This window comes from Globicephala melas, chromosome X, assembly GCF_963455315.2.
Source record: "Globicephala melas chromosome X, mGloMel1.2, whole genome shotgun sequence".
Lineage (NCBI taxonomy): Eukaryota > Metazoa > Chordata > Mammalia > Artiodactyla > Delphinidae > Globicephala > Globicephala melas.
Window position 1 is genome coordinate 107,574,025 of NC_083335.1, and position 23,286 is coordinate 107,597,310.

The 23,286-nt window shown below is 37.2% G+C and overlaps 1 long non-coding RNA gene across 1 annotated transcript in view; it reads left to right on the top strand.

Moving 5' to 3' along the window:
* Nucleotides 1–22,349, top strand: part of LOC132594523 (uncharacterized) — a 97,005-nt gene extending 74,656 nt beyond the window's left edge. Inside the window, exons 2-3 of the long non-coding RNA XR_009560735.1 lie at nucleotides 13,425–13,607; nucleotides 22,252–22,349. This is a non-coding gene — a long non-coding RNA (uncharacterized lncRNA). The remainder of the gene's footprint in view (nucleotides 1–13,424; nucleotides 13,608–22,251) is intronic.
* The last annotated feature ends 937 nt before the right edge of the window (nucleotides 22,350–23,286 follow it).

Sequence of the window (23,286 nt, forward strand, 5' to 3'; positions counted from 1 at the left end):
ACCCTGGGTGGGGCAATACTGGGAGGAGAGAGTAAGGGGAAGGGCTTAGATTAAGAGCAGAGGTCTACCAACTGAGCCCTTTCTTGCAGGACAGCACTTTCAAACGAGCTTTTTGTAATCATTCTTTTGTTTTCCAGAAACAAGTTTCCTGCTTCTGTATTTTCAGTAAGTCATATCATTTTAGAGATGCTCTTTTTACTTGCAAGTCAGATGGCACATTTTAAATCATCTCCTCTTGTAAAATGCCAGGATAGAGAGCATTATATAAATTCAAGGCATGTACAGTACTATGCACAGTTCTTATTGAATAAAGATAGATCTTAGAGTCATATAGTTAGTGTCCACACGATCCTGTAACAACCCATGACATATGAAACACTCAGGTGGTTAGGCAAGTTGTTTCAGCTCCATTAAACCTGGCATCCAGGGTACATATAAATGATTTAGGTGCTTGATTACATTGTTTTCACATTTGGTCTGCTGACTTGGCTTTGTGGTAGTAAGGCCTGGAACCCCACTGATTCTCTGAAAATGCTGCATTTATTTCTGAGGAATAATGCTATCATTAAGTTACTTTTCCAGCATTTCCATAGTGGTTGGCATAGACCTTGACTATGTTACATGTCTGTGTTAATTGATCATAAGAAAGATAATACCAGGCTCACTTAAAGATAATACCAGGCTCACTTAAAGATGCAGAAATGTTTAAAACAGACCTTTGTGACTATTCTGAAGTGATATTAAACAATGCAAAGTACTGCCAGACTTGGGTTTTCTGGAACTGTAAAGTCTTTGCTATTTTCGGAAAATAATTTGAAGAATTCTTTTGGACCATCTAATGAGATGCATTACCAGATACTGCCTTTTTATAAACTTGAAGAAGTTAAATGGTTGTTCTTTTTCTTGTCCAATCCAGTTCTCTTTAAGTGTTTCAAGCCAGCATGGATTTCCTTGGCATCTCAGCATGTGGCTTTTCCAGGATTGTCTGATGGTACTGCTGTGAAATGTGATTAGGGAATTTGAGAGAGAAGGAAGTTGGCTGAAGGTCATTACCAATTAGATGAAAACTAAAGGCTCCTGAGCTGCTCAAATAGAGTAATGAATAATTATCCAAACTTTTTGAAAGACATTTAGAATGTAATATCATTGTGGATTTTCATTAAATTGAAAAATGGCCGAACTATCAAGTCCATCCAGACACCGGAATACACATACCTCCACGGCAGGGCAATTTCCTATAATCAGAGAGGAGTGGGGAATGGGCTAAGGTTGGAGCAGGATTACAATATAGCTTAAGCCATCATCACTAGGTACCTAAATAGGTAAGAGAAACTTGAGCCAAAGTATGGCCCTTTAACTACCAATCCTAGTAGCCTCACAGGCCTCAGAACGATGACCGGAAGTTCTTCCACAGTTTCTTAGTTATTAGAGAAAATAAAAGGATAGTCATCTCCTGAGACCACTATTTGCCTCACCTAATGGAGGGGGATTAGGTTCTTTGCTTGTTTCTCTAATAGGCTGATATAAAATAGTAATTTGCCCCAGTTTAAAATTGTATTGCAGATATTCCCTGTGAGCATATAAGTGTATAACAACAACTTAATTTTTTTGAAAGGTAAAATGCAGAATAAACAACTATCCACAAAATTGGATCCTTTTCTCATGTATTATAATTACAGTCATTTTAACAGCGTCACCAATTACGTCTCCTGTTTTTTCTGAAAACAGTATAATTATATATAAATAATTTAAGCAAAGATGTGACCATGCAGGCCCAGAAACATGTGACTGGTTCTAGTGAGCCCAGAATGAATAATATTTAATATTTATCATTAAACTCTATAAACAAGGGAAACTATAATCATGTACGTCTTAAGCATTAAAAAGGAAAAGATATGCCAATCCCACCAGAAGAAACTGCTTCACCTAGAATAGACCACAAAGACTGGGAAAATAAAAGTCAAAGAACTATCATAAAATCCTCCGTTAGAGGTCAGAAAATTTTAGAAAATTAGAAATCAAAATTTCAGACGGTGTTCAGTGATTTGGCCCAAGTCACAAACAACAGGAGTCTATGATGAAGGTGGATATTATAGCTCAGCTTCTTCCCGTTTCTGAGTTGGAGAATCCTTTGTAAAGTTAGGCTGTGTTTTGTCTCAGAAGTGCAGTGAAGTGCCCAGACACATCTGAGCTGGAACTTCTAAAGAAGATAAAGCAGTCAGATGCATCCATAGAAAATAGACTAAATTAAACATCCATCCTGTGAAAGGAACTCTTCAGCAGCTATGAATCATAAGAGGAAAATTAGTTCTGTGTTTAACTGCAAGAAAAATCCAAATTAAACTAATTTAGTGCTGTCATTTTTACACATTAAACAAATGTTATTAAGGAAAACAATCAACAGCGTGAAAAGGCAAACTACAGAATGGAAAAAAATACATGCAAATCATATCTGATAAGAGGTGAATATCCAAAATATATAAGGTACTCCTCCAACTCAGTAGCAAGATTAAATAAATAGCTTAATTAAAAAAATGGGTAAAGGAACTGAATAAACATTTCTCCACAGAAGACATACAAATGGCCAGCAAGTATATGAAAAGGTGTTCAACCTCACTAATCATTAGGGCAATGCAAATAAAACCACAATTAGGTATCACCTCACACCTGTTAGGATGGCCATTAACAAAAATTAACAAGTGTTGGAAAGGATGTGGAGAAATTGGAAAACTTGTGCACTGTTGGTGGGAATGTAAAATTGTGTAGCCGCTATGAAAAACAGTGTGGAGGATCCTCAAAAAATTAAAACTACCATAAGATCTAGCAATCCTACTTCTGGGTACTTACCCAAAGACTTGAAATCATGATCTTGAAGAAATATTTGGACTCTCGTGTTCACTGCAGCGTTATTCACAATAGCCAAGATGTAGAAGCAACCTAAATGTCTGTCAACAGATGAATGGATAAATAAAATGGTATGTGTGTATGTGTGTTTGTATATATATGTATATATGTATGTGTGTGTGTGTGTGTATATATACAAAGCAATATTATTCAGCATTGAAAATGAAGGAAATCCTATCACATGCAAAAACATGGATGAACCTTGAAGACATATGCTAAGTGAAATAAGGCAGTCACAGAAGGATAAATACTGCATGATTCCACTTATATGAGGTATCTAAAATAGCCAAGGTCAGAGAAGAACACAGAATGGTGGTCGCCAGGAGCTAGGGGAAATGGCGAGTTGCTGTTCAATGGGTATACAGTTTCAGTTATGCAAGATGAATATGGTCTATAGATCTGCTGTATAGCACAGTGCCTACATTTAACATTACTGTGCTGTACACCTAAAACTTTATTAATAGGGTAAATCTTACATGCTTGTCTTTACTACAATAAAAAATATCATTTTTACGTCTAATCATTTCAACCTGTTTTGAGATGTTTGTCATTAGGACATATCAATTTACTGGCACATAAATTTAGAAAACATGAATATCACTGTGGTTGCAAAAAAAAGAAAGCATGATAAAATATACATGATTGTTTACTTGCCTTCTTTTTATAATAAATTATTTTTTAACTTTTTTTGAAGTATAATATGTATCCAAAATCATAAATAAACAGCTCAGTGATTTATCACAAAGCGAACACACTGAAGTAACCACCACTCAGATCAAGACAGCAAATTATCTGCCTCCAAAAAGCCACCATCATGCCTCCTCTCAATCAGGACCAGTTTATCCCCAAATGTTATCACTATCCTGAATTCCAAGAAAATACATTAGTTCTGCCTCTTCTTGAACTTTATGAAAATGTAATTGTACAGTATCTATTCTTTAGTGACTGGCTTCTTTCAGGCAATAATATTATTTACCCATTCTATACTTGATGCAAATTTGGTGGTGTTTTTTCCCCCTAGTTCTTAGTCATTTCAAATAAAGCTGCTATAAATATTTCTGAACATGTCTGGTACAAATATGTATGCATTTCTATCGGTTACATGCCTAAGAGTGGAATTTTGAAGTCATGGGATATGCATGTGTTCAACTTTGGTAAACACAAAGTTTTCCAAAGTCACTGAATCAATTAAACCTCCACCAGTAGTATACATATGTCCTCCTTGGTCCACATTCTTGCCTACGTTAGATATTTTTAGGGTTTTTAAAATTTTAGTCATTCTGGTAATTCTTTAGATGTTTAGTTTGCCTTTTTAAAGTTAGTTTACCATTAGGATATATTTTATGAAATGCCTGTTTATAAAAGTCTCTTGCCTGTTTTTCTGTTCATTGGTCTTTTTATTTAAACAATTTATGTAAACCAAAAAAAAAAAAATAACAGTTGACCCATTTCTCCCACCCACCTCCTCTGGCAACCACCAATCCATTCTCTATACTTATAGCTTTGGTTCAGTTTTTGCTGCTGTTGTTTTATTTTTTTTTATATTCCACATATAAGTGAGATCATGCGGTATTTGTCTTTCTCTGTCTGACTTTAATTAGCATAATGCCCTCAAGGTCCCTCCATGTTGTCGCAAATGGCAAGATTTCATTCTCTTTTATGGTTGAATAATGTTCCATTGTAAATATATATGTACATATGCATGTGTGTATACATATACATGTGTGTGGGTATGTGTGTGTGTGTGTGTGTGTGTATAAAACTTTATCCATTCTTTATCCATTCATCCACTGATGGACACTTAGCTTGTTTCCATATCTTGGCTATTGTAAATATTACTGCCATGAACACATGAACATGGGGGTACAGATATCTTTTTGAAGTAGTGTTTTCATTTTCTTCAGATAAATACCCAGAAGTGGAATTGCTAGATCATATAGTGCTTCTATTATTAATTTTTTGAGGCACCGCTATACTGTTTTCCATACTGGCTGCAACAATTTACATTCCCACCAACAGTGCACGAGGGTTCCCTTTCCTTCACATCCTAGCAGACACTTGTTATTTCTTGTCCTTTTGATAAAACCATTCTAACAGGTGTCAGGTGATATCTCATCATGGTTTTGATTTGCATTTCCCTGATGATTAGTGATGTTGAATGTCTTTTCATGTACCAGTTGGATATCTATATATCTTCTTTGGAAAAATGTCATTCACATCTTCTGCCCATTTTTAATCAGATTTTTTTTTTTGCTATCAAGTTATATAAATTCTTTATACATTTTGGATATTAACCTCTTATCAAATATAAGATTTGCAAATATTTTCTTTTATTCAGTAGGTTGCCTTTTCATTTTGTTGATGATTTCCTTTGCTGTGCAGATGCTTTTTAGTTTGGTGAGTACCAACTGTTTATTTTTGCTTTTCTTGCCTTTGCTTTTGGAGCCATATCTAAAAAATCATCACCAAGACCAATGTCAAGGAGCTTACCACCTATGTTTTCTTCTTAGAGTTGTAGGATTTCAGGACTTACATTCAAGTCTTTAGTCCATTTTGAGTTAATTTTTGTGTATGGTGTAAGATAGTAGCCAAGTTTCATTCTTTTGCATGCATGTGGCTGTCCAGTTTTCCCAACACCATTTTTTAAAATAAATTTATTTATTTATTTATTTATTTATTTATTTATTTATGGCTGCAGTGATCTTCATTGCTGCACACGGCCTTTCTTTAGTTGTGTTGAGCGGGGGCTGCTCTTCGTTGTGGTGTGCAGGCTTCTCATTGCAGTGGCTTCTCTTGTTGTGAAGCACGGGCTCTAGGCACGCAGGCTTCAGTAGTTGTGGCACGCAGGCTCAGTAGTTGTGGCAGACGGGCTTAGTTGCTCCACAGCATGTGGGATCTTCCCAGACCAGGGCTCAAACCCATGTCCCCTGCATTGGCAGGCGGATTCTTTTTTTTTTTTTTTTTTTTTTTTTTTGCAGTACGCGGGCCTCTCACTGTTGTGGCCTCTCCCGTTGTGGAGCACAGGCTCCGGACACGCAGGCTCAGCGGCCATGGCTCACGGGCCCGGCTGTTCTGTGGCATGTGGGATCTTCCCGGACCGGGGCACAAACCCACGTCCCCTGCATCGGCAGGCGGACTCTCAACCACTGTGCCACCAGGGAAGCCCTTCCAACACCATTTATTGAAGAAACTGTCCTTTCCCTATTGTATATTCTTGGCTCCTTTGCCATAAATTAATTAACCATATATAGGCATGGTTTTACTTCTGGGCTATTTATTCTGTTCCAGTGATCTTTGTGTCTGTTTTTATGCCAATACCATACTGTTTTCATTAGTATAGCTTTGTGATGTAATGTGAAATCAGGTGCCTCCAGCTTTATTCTTATTTCTCAAGACTGCTTTGGCTATTCAGCGTCTTTTGTGGTTCCATACATACTTTAGGATTGTTTGTTCTATTTCTGTGAAAAATGCCATTGGAATTTTGATAGGGGTTGCATTGAATCTGTAGATTGCTTTGGGTGGTATGGAAATTTTAACAATATTAATTCTTCCAATCCGTGAGCATGGAATATTTCTCCATTCATTTGTATCTTCTTCAGTTTCTTCCATCAGTGTCATACAGTTTTCAGTTTACAGGTCTTTGATCTCCTTGGATAAATTTATTTTTAGGCATTTTATTCTCTTTGATGCAATTGTAAATGGGATTGTTTTCTTAATTTCTCTGATAGTTAATTATTACTGTATAGAACCACACTGGATTTTCGTATACTGATTTTGTATCCTGCAACTTTACTGAATTTGTTTATTCTAACAGTTTTTGGTGGAGTCTTTAGGGTTTTCTATATTTAAAATTATGTTTCCACAAATAGTGACAGTTTCACTTCTTCCTTTCCAATTTGGGTGCCTTTTCTTTCTTTTCCCTGCCTAATTTTTGTGGCTAGGACTTGCAATACTGTGTTAAATAAAAGTGGTGGGAGTGGGCATCCTTGTCTTGCTCCTGATTTCAGAAGAAAAGCTTTCACTTTTTCACCACTGAATATGATGTTAGCCGGGCTTGACATATATAGCCTTTATTATGTTGAGGTACATTCCTCTGTACCCACTTTGTTGTTAGTTTTTGTCATAAAGGGATGTTGAATTTAGTCAAATGTTTTTTCTGCATCTGTTGAAATGATCATATGATTTTTATTCATCGTTTGTTGTACTGCTTTGATTAGCAGACATTGAACCGTCCTGCATCACTGGAATAAATACCACTTGATTGTGGCATATGATCCGTTTAATATATTATTGAATTTGGCTTGCACATATTTTGTAGAGAATTTTTGCATCTATGTTCATTTGGGATATTTGCCTGCAATTTTCTTTTCTTGTAGTGTCTTTGGTTTGGGTATCAGGGTAATGCTGGCCTCGTAAAATGAGTTTGGAAGCATTTCTTCCTTTTCTGTTTTTTGGAAGAGTTTAAGAAAGATAGGTATTGATTCTTCTTTGAATGTAGAATTCACCAGTGAATTCATCTAGTTTTGGACTTTTGTTCGTTGGGAGGTTTTTGACTACTGATTCAGTCTCCTTACTAGTAAATGGTCTGTTTTCTATTTCTTCATGATTCAGTCTTATAAGGTTGTATATTTATAGAAATTTATCCATTTCTTCTAGTTTTTCCAATTTGTTGGCCTACAAATGTTCTTAGTACTCTCTTATGATGCTCTTTATGTCTGTGGTATCATCTTCTCTTTCATTTCTGTTTTTAATTATTTGAGCCCTCTCTTTTTTCTTGGTGAGTCTAGCTAAAGTTAATTTTGTTTATCTTTTTTTCAGAGCAGCTCTTGGTTTTATTGATCTTTTCTTTTTAGTTTATATTCATTTAATTCTCTTATCTTTGTTATTTCTTTCCATCTACTAACTTTGGGCTTCATTTGTTCTTCTTTTCTAGTTCCTTGAGCTATAAAGTTAGGTTGTTTATTTGAGATCTTTCTTGTTTTTTTTTTTTAATATTTATTTGGCGGTGCCAGGTCTTAGTTGCGACACATAGAATCTTCATTGTGGCATAAAGGATCTTTTAGTTGCAGCCTGCAAACTCTTAATTGCAGCATGTGGGATCTAGTTCCCTGACCAGGGATCAAACTCGGGCCTCCTGCATTAGAGGCGAGAAGTCTTAGCCACTGGACCACCAGGGAAGTTCCCTTTCTTGTTTCTTGAGGTAGGCATTTATCACTATGAACTTCCCTCTTTTTTTTTTTTTTTTTTTTTTTGTGGTACGCAGGCCTCTCCCTGCTGTGGCCTCTCCCGTTGCGGAGCACAGGCTCCGGACGCGCAGGCTCAGCGGCCATGGCTCACGGGCCTAGCCGCTCCGCGGCATGTGGGATCTTCCCGGACTGGGGCACGAACCCACGTCCCCTGCATCGGCGGGCGGACTCTCAACCACTGCGCCACCAGGGAAGCCCTGAACTTCCCTCTTAATACTGATTTTGCTGCATCCCATAAGTTTTGGTATATTGTGTTTCCATTTTCATTTGTCTCAAGGTCTTTTTGGATGTCTCTTTTGATTTCTTTGTTTACCCCTTTGGTTGTTCAGTACCCTGTTGTTTAACCTCCACATATTTGTGAATTTTCCAGTTTTCTTCTTGTAATTGATTTCTAGTTTCATACAGTTGTGGTTCAAAAAGATGCTTGATATGATTTCAGTCTTCTTAAATTTATTAAGACTTGGTTTTTTGTGGCCTAACATAGCTATCCTGGAAAATGTTCAGTGTGTGCTTAAGAAGAATGTGTATTCTGTTGCCCTTGGATGGAATGTTCTGTATATATCTGTTAACTCTATCTGGTATAACATGCCATTTAAGGCCAAGGTTTCCTTATTGATTTTCTGTTTGGATGATCTATCCACTGATGTGAGTGGAGTAATAAAGTCCCCTACTATTTTTGTGTTGCCGTCTAGTTCTCCCTTTAGGTCTGTTAATATTTGCTTTATATATTTAGATGCTTTTAGAGCTCCAGTAGTAATCCTGGAGTATATGTTAGGATTCCTCCCTCTTGGTGGTCTTTAACTTGAATTTTCTGAGTCTGTTGAAAGCTCTGTCCCACTTAACTAGCCTGTCAGCAACTGCTTTTGGAATTGTTTTATCTTGAGGTAAAAGGCAATGCCAAATGCTAGGCTCACTTCTCTGACTTTTCTTCTCTATAGGATCCTAGTGCTACTAACCTAACCCCTGTACCTTGATAGCTTTCCTATGCCTTCAAATAGAGGGTTTTAAAAAAATATTTTGTTCAGCTTTTCTTATTGTTCTCAGTGAGAGACATGTTACATTGCCAAAGTTGAACTCCCTCTCAGTCTATGCACAATACACGTAGGCTTTACACAGCATTTATTGAGTGGTTCCTAAGTACTGGGTGCTAAACAAAAGGCTCATACTTGTTTAATAATCCTCATAGTAACTCTGGGTTCAAGAATATCCATTTTACAGACAAAGGTAAAGACATTGCCTAAGACTGTATACCTAGCAATTTCCAGATGTGGAATTTCATACACTTAGTTGTCTTTGTCCCCACATCTTATGCTAGATATCTGCAGTTATTTTTATAATAAATGAGACAAGTTTTTTTTTTTTCCTTCGCATACTAGGAAATGCCGCTCTAATCACAGTTATAGAAGTTGAAACTTTCCTCAATGCCTAGGATTATGGTTGGGTAATAGTTCACCTGCTTTATTATTTACTTCAACCTGTTTCTTCTTTTTTCTAATTTTTACTGGAAAGATTTCCAAATGCACTGAGAGTAGAGAGTACAATGAACCTTAATGGATTTATCACATAGTTTCAGTCACCATAAATATTTTTCATTTAAAGAATCTATTCCCCTTTATCTTCTCCTTTGCTGTAGCCTTTTAAACAACATCACAGAATCTACCCCCTAAATACTTCAGTTTGCATTTCCAAAAGTAAAAATACCTTTGCTTCATACTTTTAAAAGGTTCTACTGAATGTATCTTGCTCATATCAAACTGGAGTTCTATTTTTTAAAAGAGCATCATCATTCCAGAAGTTCCATTCTAGAGAGAACTGAACGTATATGTTCACCAAAATGCATGTACAAGAGTATTCACAATATTCAAAAAATTTAAAACTACCAATTTCCAACAGGAGTAGACTCTATAAATAAATTATAGTATATTCATATGACAGAACAAACTACTGCCACATGAAACAACATGAGTGAATTACACAGACACAGTGTTGAGTAAAATTAACCAGGCAAAAAATATATACTATATTACCCTATTTATATAAATTTCAAAAATAGGCAGAATCAATTCATGGTAAAAGCCTTTAGAAAAAAAATGGATCACTTTGTGAGGGAATGTTGACTGGGAGGGAGCCTTTCTGTAGTGCTGGAAATCTTTTTTACTTTTATCTGTGTGCTGGTCACACAGGTGAATGCCTATGTAAAATTTCATAGAATTTGTACCTTTTACCCTTTATTCAAGTATCACATTGTGCTTCAACAGAAAAGTAATTTTGAAAAAGGAGCAACAAGTATGCTCTAGATCAGGAGCTGGCAAAATTTTTCTCTAAGGAACCAGACAGCGAATATTTTAGACTTTGTGGGTCATAGGGTCTCTGTCACAGCTCACTACCTCTGTTATAGTGCAGATGCAGCCATAGATGATACATAAACTCATGAGTGTGAGTGTGTTATGATAAAACTTTATTATGGATATCAACATTTAAATTGCATATAATTTTTGTCATGAAATATTCTTCTTTGTACTTCTTTTCAACCACTTAGAAATATAAAAACCAGTCTTAGCTCATGAGACACAAAAACAGGAAGTGGGCATTTTGGACTACGTATGGACCACAGGCTGTAGTTTGCCAACCCCTGCTCTAGATATGCATGTATATAAACATATCAGGAATGTATAGATGAATATCAGCACGAGAACTTGAGCAGTTCTGGAAAAGCTGGAGGCCAAGGAGACTGGACATTCACGTGTGGAAGATTTATTTCAGACTTTCTACAATTTTAGGGAAAGACAAAAAGAGCCGGTGTTCCATGCTGGTTGGTGACAGTGGTCAGTAATGGGAATGTATATTGTTATTTTCATGCTCTGATTTACCCTGAAAGTAAATAATGCTCTTGGATTGTTATCATTAGACCATGGTAAAAGCATTTAACATTTTCTTCCCTCTGTGCTTTTTATTTACCTGAAACTTTTACTGCACACAGTGGTGACAGTAGTAATTTGGGATTTCAGGGAGATGGCACTAAATGTAGGCAGCTTGTGTGTGGAATATCTGAAATGAACTTTCTTCACCACCTCATCTCCAAAACAGACTTCTTTTATGAACATGCTTTTGTTTGTGGCTTGGAGGTGTTCATGGCAGTGATGATAACAGTAAGACGTGGCGCTTATATGGTGTTTTCTCCTTTCAAAGTGCTTCTCTCTAAAAAGAACCTAAAGGGTACATTTAGGGTACATTTTAAGTCCATCTTCTTTTCACAGCAGTAGAAGCCACAATTTTTACTAACTGCAGAGAATCACTGTAGCCTTTTTGAAAATATGTACTTAGTTTGGTACCAGAAAACCCTGGCTTTGGCCGGCATTTTTCTTTCAGAAACTGTACATTTAGCCCTTTTAATTCTGTCTTTTCTCCTCTTACATTACACAAATTGCAACTAAGTGTTATATAAATGAAAGTTAACTCACCTAACCCAGTAGACTCTTTGTATGACTTGACTTACCTGAGTCATTACACTAACAGAAATATTGTGTATCTACTTAGTCTGGATAATTAGTTTTCCATGCTGCCAAAATTCATTTAGTTCATATATGATAAGCAATATAGGAATAAGGAGTCCTTAAGTAAGAGCTTCCTGAGGGAGCTCACCGCCTGTGGGAGAGACAGCCTTGGAGTATAGGTCCCATCTCTAGCCTTCATGGCTGGCTCCTTCTTAATACGCTCCTACAGGCGCACAGGTGCCAACCCTGACAACACTGCCTGCGCCAAGAAACGTCTGGGGTAATTCTGTGCTTTCTGGAAGTGAATTTCTCTTCTCCCTGCCACCAAATCCCTGCCACTATCAGCTTCTGGCCTTGTGACTTTAACCATCTGCTTTGATTTGACCTTTCTGACTTATAGAGTCAATTTCCTATTCAACTCTGCTATGCATCCTCCTTGCTTTCAGCCCTGATGAAGCTTCAGGGAAAAGAACTGCTCCATTAGTTCTGTACCCAAAGGACTGTGATAGCCTGGCTGACCTCTGGCCTGGGAAGAAGTTTCTGGGCATACACCACAAATAGGCCTAATATAACTGAGTTGAACAAGTGCAACAAGAGCAGAGGAATGAGCCCAACTTCCCTGTGTGGATATTGGTAATTAGCTGCCCCAATTTAATAGCTTCCTCAGAGAATAAATATCCTCGTCCAGAACAGACAAAATATAGGCAATAATCATGATTTTTAGCCTCTGTTGCCAGACTCAAACATACAAGAAATTATATTTTTCCTGTACATACATAAGCAAGTAGAGTTCAAAATCTTATAGTCTGTAGTTTGCTGTTCCATTGATAACTTCATCAATTGATACATTAAATTTGTGAAATCTGGTTCCCTTAATGTATGAGTAGATGCCTGTTCTTATGCTTCAAGCTCAAGAAGTTTCCCGTTTCTGAAAAGCTGTCTTTTCTTCCATAGACACAGCGTACTTTTGATTAAGCTGAGTGGAATGGCCAAGCCAGGGAAAAAGAGTGTCCAAAATGATAATAACAGTGAGGTGTTCTCTTTGTGGGACTACATCAGTTCAAGCAGGAAAATCGATGCACCTGGGGGGAGAGAACAATACTATTCCAGCATTATTAATGCCCAGGAGGCAACAAAAAGCACAGGGAGAAAAATTCACTCAACTTTGGCCATACAGAGAAAGAACAGGAGAGGTGGCTAAGCTTGCCCTCAGTCACTAAGGAGAGAATGTCCATTTGAGAGGCATTGCCAGGTTTACTTTCAGCCACTGTAGGTACTGAAAGAAAAGCCACATATTTAAAGTACTGTGGGCTTTTAAAAGTCTTGGCCATCTTTGTTTTTCATCACACTTAGTTCAGATGGAAGGCTAGGTAGTGATACTGTCCTTGCTTTCCTGGTAACAAAGCTTGAAAGATGGTGAGTTCAGGAAGGAGAAATTTGCGTCATCGAAGCCAGAAATAGACCTTGTTAAAATGAAGGATTCCACTCAGCTGTTTTGCTCACTGATTCGTGCAATTTCTGTTACACAAATCCTTAGACTTTGAAGGTCTCCCTATTCTTAAAGCTACTAACAGCAACTGCCTCGAAAGCAAATAATCCATGTCTGGTCTCCCTGACATTAAATGTAAAATCCAGAGGGAGCTTAGAAGAACTGTGGAGGCTAATGTACAAAGTACTCCAAGAAAGGAGAAATTCTTCTTATATTTCTCTTTGTCTGAGTCAGCTATGCTACAGTAATGGTGAGTAACAAATTGACTCAAAATTCTGTGTCTTAAAACAGACCTGCAGATTGGCTATACCTCAGCTGGGCTACGATGGACTCCAAGTTCAAGGTGTCAGCCTGTAGATGTGATTCACTTCTGTTCCCACATGTCTCCACGTTCTCCTTGGACCAGTGGCTACACAGGATAGGCTGTTCTCATGGCAACCAGAGGAATGCAAGAGGCTAAACCCAGCTATGCAAGTAAGTTTATAGCCTCTGCTTATGTCACAGCTGTTAACACTTTCTTGGCTAAAATGAGTCACATGGCGTAAGCCCAAAGTTAAGAGGTGAGGAAGTCGACTCAGTTCACCATGAATCCAGGGCAAGTATGTGGATATATGAGGAAGAAAATGAAGTATTGTGAGCAGTGCCCTAGTGAAAGGGATTTTTCTCTGGTTGGAACTGGAAGATTGCTATAGTAGTAGGGAATGTTTCTCTTTTGCTTGTTCAGGAAAAAATACCTAGTTGGTCACCTGACTAGCCTCATTCCACCTATTAAGGTCAGTGGGGACTGACTGCTTTCATGGATGTTCATACAATTTAGGTAGGTGGAAAAGAGAGAGAACATTTTCTTCTATGGCCTCTAAAAAGCCTAGAGCTGTGCTGTCCAAAATGGTAGCCACTAGCCATTTGTGCCTACCGGAATTTAAATTATTTTACATGAAATAATATTGAAAATTCACCTCCTCGGTTACACGAGCTACATTTAAAGAATGCAGTAGTCACACGTGGCTTGTGGCCACCCCACTGGACAGTGCAGCTCTATCATAATACCCCATTGATTGCCTTCATAACACGTCACACTCTAAAATCATCTTATATATTTGTCCACTTACTTACTTTCTCTCTCCCCCTGTGGTAGACTGAATAATGACCCCCTAGAGATGTACACATCCTAATTCTCTGAACTTGTAAATGTTATTTTTTATGAAGAAGGGGACTTTGCAGATGTGATTGAGTTAAGGATCTTGAGTTGAGTTGGAGAGATTATCTAGATGGGCCCTGGGGTAATCACAATGGTCCCTATAAGAGGGCGGCAGGAGGGTCAGAGTCAGACAAAGGTGATGTGGTGATGGAAGGAGAGGGAACGAGAGAGAGAAAGATTTGAAGATGTTACATTCCTGGCTTTGAAGATAGAGGGAATGGGACATGAGCATGAAGGCAACTTCTAGAAGCTAGAAAGGGCAAGGAATTAGGTACTCTCTGGAGCCTCTAAAATGAATACTGCCCGGTGGACCCATTTTAGACGTCTGACCTGCGTAACTGAAAGATAAGTTTGTGTTGTTCTAAGCCAGTAAGTTTGTGGTAACTTGTTACAACAGAAATAGGAAACTAATACACTCTCCATTAGCATGTAAGACCTATTACCATGTCTGTCTCATCCACTACTTTATCTACAGCACCAAGCATAGTGCCTCTCGAAGAGCAGGCATTCTTAATTATTTGAGAAATAATGAGTTTATGGATAAAAGGCTAACATAAACTCCAAAAGGCGCTTCTAATACAGTATACCTTCCACAATCATGTGCCACATATCCACAATCTCCACCACTGGAGATCATCATTTTTTGCATCTTCTGTCCAGAAAATCACTACTGGGAGACATTAGATCAAAACAGGAGAGCATATTGAATGAGCAGCCACCAAAATTAATTTATCAGCTAAGCAAATAGTAGAACAGATCCATGCAGAACAAACAATAGTGAAGATTTCAAAAGAGAGAGAGAGAGAGAGAGAGGGAGGGAGGGAGGGAGGGAGAGGGAGAAACAGAGAAAGGAAGACCAAATGCTTTGTAATAGGCACATCAATAACAATTAGCAGGTGCCTTGCACTTTGAAGCTGCAATTCACCTTCATATATTTTATCGCATTTGAACTTCAACCACTCATAGTAAGCAAGCAGGCAGATATTAATCCCATCAGCTTACAGAAACTGGGGCTCAGAGATGTTAACTGTCATACTCATTGTACTGCAACTAGAAAGTGGCTTATATTCAAATCTCATGGCTTGACACCTAGTTTTCTTTCTGCTACACTTGAAATGACATCATGTGAAGTATTGGGAAGGCAGTGGAAAAATCCAACATTTCTGTTTCAAATTCAACTTAGCATTTTTCTGCTCAAAACGTCAAGGTATCTGGCAACTTTCAAGTCAAAGAAGACAACTGCAAAGACAAGCAGGCCACCCACTGAATGGCTAAAATCACAGCCAACACAATCCTTGTCTTTGGAATCAAATACACTCACATTTCAGAACTTAGAAACACAGCCTCCATTGAAGAGCAGCCTGCCTGTAGCAGGATATTTGGAAGCAAAAAAGCGTGACTGTTTTGAACAAAATATAAAGTGTAGTACTTATTATTTAGCAAATAAATGGTTATACCTTAAATGGTTATGTAAGTTGCTACATCATAGCCTTGGTTTTGCTTCTTAGTCTGAGAAGCCTAAAATATTTACTGTCTTGCCCTTTAAGTAAAAGTTGCTCTTTAGATGAAAAGTGAGGCACAGGTACTAACAGAGAAATGTTTTTCCCTCAGCCCTGCCAGAGAAATAAGGATTGAAGGCCTACCTCAGTACCTCATTCTCTGATTTTCTGTCTACTTCTCTATGATTCAGCTCCTTCTTCCTTCATACAGAGAAAGTTTTTAATTTCCTCTCTTTCTGGAGGGGCAGAAAGCTAAAGAAGGATTTGGATTTTTTTATGGCTGTATAATGATCACTACAAACAGTTTCATAAAACAACGATCATGGTATCATCATCTCATAGTCATGGAGGTTGATTGGGCTAAGCTAGCTGGTTCTCATGAGGAATCTCTCAGTCCAGTGGTAGCTGAGGCTAAATTTTATCCAAAGGACAAGACAGGCTCTGAGATGCCTGTCACCTGAACTGGAAGACTCAAACAGCTTAGGAATGGAACAGCTGGGACATCTGTATCTCTGTGTGGTCTCTCCAGCAAGGTGGCTTCAGGTCAGCCATGCTTCTTATGTGGTTGCTCAGTGTTCCAAAGGTATGAGTCCAGAGAAAATTGTACTGCCTTTCTGCTTTTTATAACCTAGCCTTGGTAGTCTTGTAGTATCACTGTGTTCATCTTCTACTGCTACCATATCAAATTACCACAAATTTAGTGGTTCAAATAACACAAATTTATTATTTCAGTTTTGTAAGTCAGATGTCCAGGTATGCATGGCTGGTTCTTCTGCTCCTGGTCCCACCAGCAAAGCATGAGAGTTCCAGTTTCTCCAAGTCCTCACCAACACATGTATTTTGTTATTATTATTATTATTTTATTGAAGTATAGTTAATTTTAAATATTGTGTTTCAAGTGTACAGCAGTAATTCAGTTATACATATATGTATGTATCTATTCCTTTTCAAATTCTTTTCCATCATCATTATTATGATTGCTGTTCTAATGGATGTGAAGTGGTATCCCACTGTAGTTTTTTTTAACATCTTTATTGGAGTATAATTGCTTTACAATGGTGTGTTAGTTTCTGCTTTATAACAAAGTGACTCTGTTATACATATACATATGTTCCCATATCTCTTTCCTCTTACGTCTCCCTCCCTCCCACCCTGCCTATCCCACCCCTCTAGGTGGTCACAGAGCACCGAGCTGATCTCCCTGTGCTATGCGGCTGCTTCCCACTAGCTATCTGTTTTACGTTTGGTAGTGTATACATGTCCATGCCACTCTCTCACTTTGTCACAGCTTACCCTCCCCCTCCCCATATCCTCACATCCATTCTCTAGTACCATTGTAGTTTTGATTTGCAGTTCCCTAATGATTAATGATGTTGAGCATTGTTTAATGTGCTGATTTGCCATCTGTGTATCTCCTTTAGAAAAATGTCTATCCAAGTCCTATGCCATTTTTTACTTGGGTCGTCTTTTTTACTTTTGAGTTATAAGTTCTTTTTATATTCTGGATACTAGACCCTTAACAGATAAATAATTTGCAAATATTTCTCTCACTGTATGGGTTGTCTTTTCACTTTCTTATTTTTCTAACTCTATTGAGATATATTTGACATAGAATATTGTGTATGTTTATAGTATAAAATGTGATGATTTGATATATGTATACATTGTGAAATGATTAATACAAAAAGGTTAGTTAACACATCTATCACCTCACATAGTTACCAGTTTTCTGTGTGTGGTAAAGACTTTTCAGATATACTCTCTTAGCAACTTTCAAGTATACAATACAGTACTGTTAACTCAAATCATCATTCTGTACATTAGATCCCCAGAACTCATTCATTTTATAACTGGAAGTTTGGACACTTTGACCACCTTCACCCATTTCCTTTACCCATTCATCTGTTGTTGGACATTTAGGTTGTTTTCATGTCTTGGCTAGTAAATAATACTGCAGTGAACATAGGGGTGCATATATCTCTTCTACATAGTGATTTTGTTTCCTTCTTATATACACCTAGAAGTAAAATTGCTGGATAATGTGGTTCTATTTTTAATTTTTTGAAGACTCTCCATACCGTCTTCCTAGGTGTAAAATTGCTGGATAATGTGGTTCTATTTTTAATTTTTTGAAGACTCTCCATACCGTCTTCCATGCCTATTTACAATCCACCAACAGCGCGCAAGAGTTCCCTTTTCTCCACGTACTCCTCAGCATTTTTTATCTCGTCTTTTTGATAGTTACCATTATAACAGATGTGAGGTGACAGCTCATTGTGGTTTTGAGTTGCATTTCCCTGATAGTGACGGTGAGCACCTTTTCATGTACCTGTGGCCATTTAATGTCTTCTTTGGAAAAATGTCTGTCCAGGTCCTTGTCCATTTTTAATTAGATTATTTGTATTTTTGCTATTGAACTGTATGAGTACTTTCTATATTTCGGCCATTAACTCCTTACCAGAAAGATGGTTTACAAATTATTTTCTCCCACTTCGTAGGTTGCCTTTTCATTCTATTGTTTGTTTCGATGTGCAGAAGCTTTATAGTTTGATGTAGTCCCACTTGTTTGTTTTTTATTTTGTTGCCTGTGCTTTAGGTGTCGTATCTAAAAAAATCGTTGCCAAGACACATGTGAAGGAACTTTTTCCCTGTGTTTTCCTCTAGGGGTTGTATGGTTTCAGGCCTTACATTTAAGTCTTTAATCCATTTCGAGTTAATTTTTGTGCCTGGTGTAAGATAGGGGTCCAGTTTCATTCTTTTGCATGTGCATATCCAGTTTTCCCAGTGCCATTTATTGAAAAGACTATCTTTTCCCCATTGATTATTCTTGGTTCCCTTGTCAGATATTCATTGACCATATATGCATGGGTTTATTTATGGGCTCTCAATTCTGTTTCATTGGTCTGTTTTATGCCAGTATCATACTGTTGTGATTACTATAGATGTGTAGTATAGTTTGAAATCAGGAAACGTGATGGTGCCTCCAGCTTTGTTCTTCTTTCTAGGGATTGCTTTGGCTTTTCAGGGTCTTTTGTGGTTCCATATGTTATTTAAGATTCTTTTTTCCGTTTCTGTAAAATATGCTGTTGGAATTCTGATAGGGATTGCATTGAGTTTATAGATGGCTTTGGGTAGTATGGAAATTTTAACAATACTAATTTTCTGATCCATGAACGCAGGATATCTTTCCATTTGTGTCTTCTTCAATTTATTTCGTCAAAGTCTTGTAGTTTTCAGTGTACAGAGCTTTTGCCTCCTTGGTTAAATTTATTCCCAAGTATTTATTGTTTTTTGATGCTATTGGTCTCTTCACTTTGATGCTCTCCTTTGAAGCAGAAAAGCTTTTCATTTTAATGAAGTCCAATTTGCCTATTTTCCTTTGGTTCCTTGGGTCTTGATGTCATATCTAAGAAATGGGTGCCTAACCTGAGGTTACAAAGATTGTTTTCTTCTAAGATTTTTATAATTTAGCTCTTACATTTAAGTCTTTGATCCATTCGAGTTAATTTTTATATGTGACGTGAAGTAGGGATCCAAGTTCATTCTTTTGCCTGTAGATATCCAGTGATTCCATTATAGATATTGATATTCCACATTGATTACATTATTAATGAAAAAACTATTCTTTCCCCCGTTGAACGGTCTTGGTACCCTTGTCAAAAATCACTTGACTATAGATGTATGGGTTTATTTCTGGGTTTCATTAATCTGTGTCTATCTTTATGCCAGAACTACAACTGTCTTTAACAAGAGAAAAACAGAAGTTTTTTAACATGAGAAACTAAAAAAGGTGGTTAGAACTTGGGCTTATATTGCATCTTTACAAAAGAACAAAAAATTTTTATAGAAGAGACAAGAGGTTTCTAGGGTGGCAAATTGTAGGACGGTGAATATATGGGGGAGCTAGTGGAAGTTAAGGGCTAGTTAGGAAAGTTATATAGTTTTTTTCTGATCCCATCTCTGGGCTGATAAGGGTCTTGAGCTGTCTCCTGTGATTAACTTCTGTGCTTCCTGGTTAGAAGGGACGGGGGACACCTTTACAAATTTGTGTCTAGCTTTTAGGCAAATGGTGGGAGACAGAAAGCTTTTCTTCGTATATGCTTCTTCTCAATAACATTCAGCTCACCATTAATCTTATGCCAAAGTGGCATGTTTTGTGGTGGCATTCTGCTACTCTTTATGGCTCTACTTCAGAGTTAATGGGCTAGTTTTTAGTAACTATACTGTGGCGATAATGTCCTTGGTTTTACGAAACAAATGCTGATCTCTTTTAGTGTGACTTATGCAGCTTATTCTCAAACAGTACAGAAAACAATTATATATTTGGGGGACCTGGATGAAGGTCATTGGAATTTTTAATTTGCAGTTTCATTGAGGTATAATTACAGTAAAACACTGTGTGAGTTTAAGGCGTATAACATATTGACTTGATATATTTATATATAACAAATTGATTACCACCATAGCATTAGATAACAACTCCATTCCATCACATAATTACCATTTCTTTTTGTGTGTGTGGTAAGAACATTATTTCTACTCTTTTAGCAACTTCAAGTACATAATACAGTATTACTAGCTACAATCACCAAACTGTATATTAGATCCCCCCCAACGTGCTAATCTTATAATTGGAAGTTTGTACCCTTTGACTATTTTCTCCCATTTCCCCTACTCCCCATAATCATTACTCTACTCTGTTTCTCTATGGTCAGCTTTTTTAGGTTCCACATATAAGTGATGTCATAGAGTATTTTTCTCTGACTTATTTCACTTAGTATAATGCCCTCAAAGTTCATTTTAGTTATTGCAGACAGGAGGATTTCTTTCTTTATCATTGTTGAATAATCTGCTATTGTGTGTGTGTGCCAGCCATATTTTCTTTACCCACGTATCCATTAATTGACATGCAGTTTTTTTTCCACATCTTAGGTATATCTGAATGATGCTTCAGGAGCATGGATGTGCAGATATCTCTTTAAGATGCAGATTTCAATTCCTTTGAATATATACCCAGAAGTAGGATTGCTGGATCAATTTGTAATAATCTGAGAAACTGCCATAGTATTTTCTCTGGTGGCTGTGCCAATTTGCATTCCCACCTACAGTCACAGGTTACCTTTTCACCAGACTCTTGCCAACAATTTCTTATCTTTTTGATGATAGCCATTTTAACAGATATGAGATGATATCTCATTGTAGTTTTGATTTGCATTTTCCTAATTAGTGGCGTTGAGCACGTTTTTATCGAAAGCTATCCATTCAGTTCCTATGCCCATTTTGGAATTGGGGTGTTTTTTTGGGGGGGGGCAGGGGCTATTGAATTGTGTGAGTTCTTTATATATATTGGATATTAACCCCCAAGTATTTTCTCCCACTCTTTAGGTTTCCTTTTCATTTTTGTGCTGTGCAGATGCTTTTTAGACTGATGTAGTCGCACTTAGTATTTCTGCCTGTGTTGCTTGTGCTTTTGGTGTCATATCCGGGAAATTGCTGCAAAGATCAATGTCAAGGAGATTTCCTTCTGTTTTCCCCTAGGAGCTTTACATTTTCATGTCTTCCATTTGAACCTTGAATCCATCCTGAGGCTGTTTTTTTGACTGGTGTAAGATAGGGGTGTAATTTCATTCTTCTGTATTTACTTATCCAGTTTTCTCAACACCATTTATTGCAGAGACTATCATTTCCTCATTGAGTATTCTTGGCTCCCTTGCCAAGTATTAGTTGACCATATATATGCAAGGGTTTCTGGGCTGTACATTGTGTTCCATTGGTCTGCGTATGTATTTTTATGCCAGTGCCCTACTGTTCCCATTAGTAGAGCTTTGTAGTACAGTTTGAAATCAGGAAGTGGGATGCCTCTGGCTTCTTCCTCAGTATTATTTTGGCTATTAATGGTCTTTTGTGGCTCCATATGAAATTTAGGGGTTTTTTTGCTATCTGTGAAAATTGCTATTGGGATTTTGATAAGGATTGCATTGAATTCTGTAGATGGCCTTGGGTAATATACACATTTAAACAATATTTTTCCAATCCATGAACAGGGGGCATTTTTCCTTTTGTTTGTGTCTTCAATTTATTTCACCAAAGTCTTATAGCTTTCATTTTACAGATCTTTGACCTCCTTTGTTAGATCTATTCATATGAATTATGCATTTTTTAATCCCCTGAACCCCATGAATTATATTTTTTAACACTATTGTGAATGGGATTGTTTCATTTCTTGTTAGTGTATAGAAACCCAACTGTTTTCTGTATGTTGATTTTGCTTCCTGCAACTTTAGTTCCAGTAGTTTTTTGGTAAGGTCGTTAGTATTTTCTGTATATATTTTCTGTATATAAGATCATATTATCTAGAAACAAAGACAGCTTGACTTCTTCCTTTCCTGTTTTAATGGTTTTTATTTCTTTTTCTTGACAGATTTCTCTGTCTAGTACTTCCAGTACTGTGTTGAAAAGTGGTGAGAGTGGACATCCTTGCCTTGTTCCTGATCTTAGAGGAAAAGCTCTCAAGCTTTCACCATTAAGTAAGTAAACTTTCACCATTAAGTAACTTTCACCATTAAGTAAGTATGATGTTGGTGTGGGTTTGTCACATATGGCCTTTATTTTGTAGAGGTATTTTGCTTCTATACCCAATTTGTTGACTGTTTTAATCGTGAGCCAATACTGAATATCATCTAATGCTTTTTCTGCATCTACTGATCGTGATCATGTGATTTTTACCTTTCATTCCATTAATATAGTGTATCATGCCTACTGATTTGCATATGTTGAGCCATCCTTGTATCCCAAGGGTAAGTCCTAGTTGATCCATTGGTATATGATCAGTTTAATGAGCTGTTCAATTTGGTTTGTTAATATTTGGTGAGAATTTTTGGTTCTATATTCATCAGGCATATTGGCCTGTAATTTTATTTTCTTGTGTCTTTGTCTGGCTTTGGTATCAGGGTAATGCTGACCTTGTAAAATGAGTTGGGGAATGTTCCCTCCTCTTCAGTTTTTTGGAAGAGTTAGAGAAGTATTGGTGTTTGTTAATTCTTTGGTAGAGTTCAGCAGAGAAGCAGTCTGGTCCCTGGCTTTTGTTTGTTGGGAGGTTTTTGATTACTGATTCAGTCTTCTTACGTGTTATTGGTATGTTCAGATTTTCTGTTTCTTCATGATTCAGTCTTGGTATGTTTTTAGGAATTTATCCGTTTCTTCTATTACAGCTGTCTTTATTGTAGGTTTGTAGTTAGATGTGAAATTGTGAATTCCGAGGCCTCCACCAACATCCTTCCTTCTCGTTCAAGATTGTTTGTTTTTAGCTCATCTAGGTCTCTTACATTTCCTTGTGAATTTCAAGATCAACTTGACAATTTCTGCAAAAAACAAAAAAAATGACAGTTGGACTTTTGATTGATAGGTATTGAATCTGTAGGTCAATTTGGGGAGTATTGCCATCTGCACAATATTA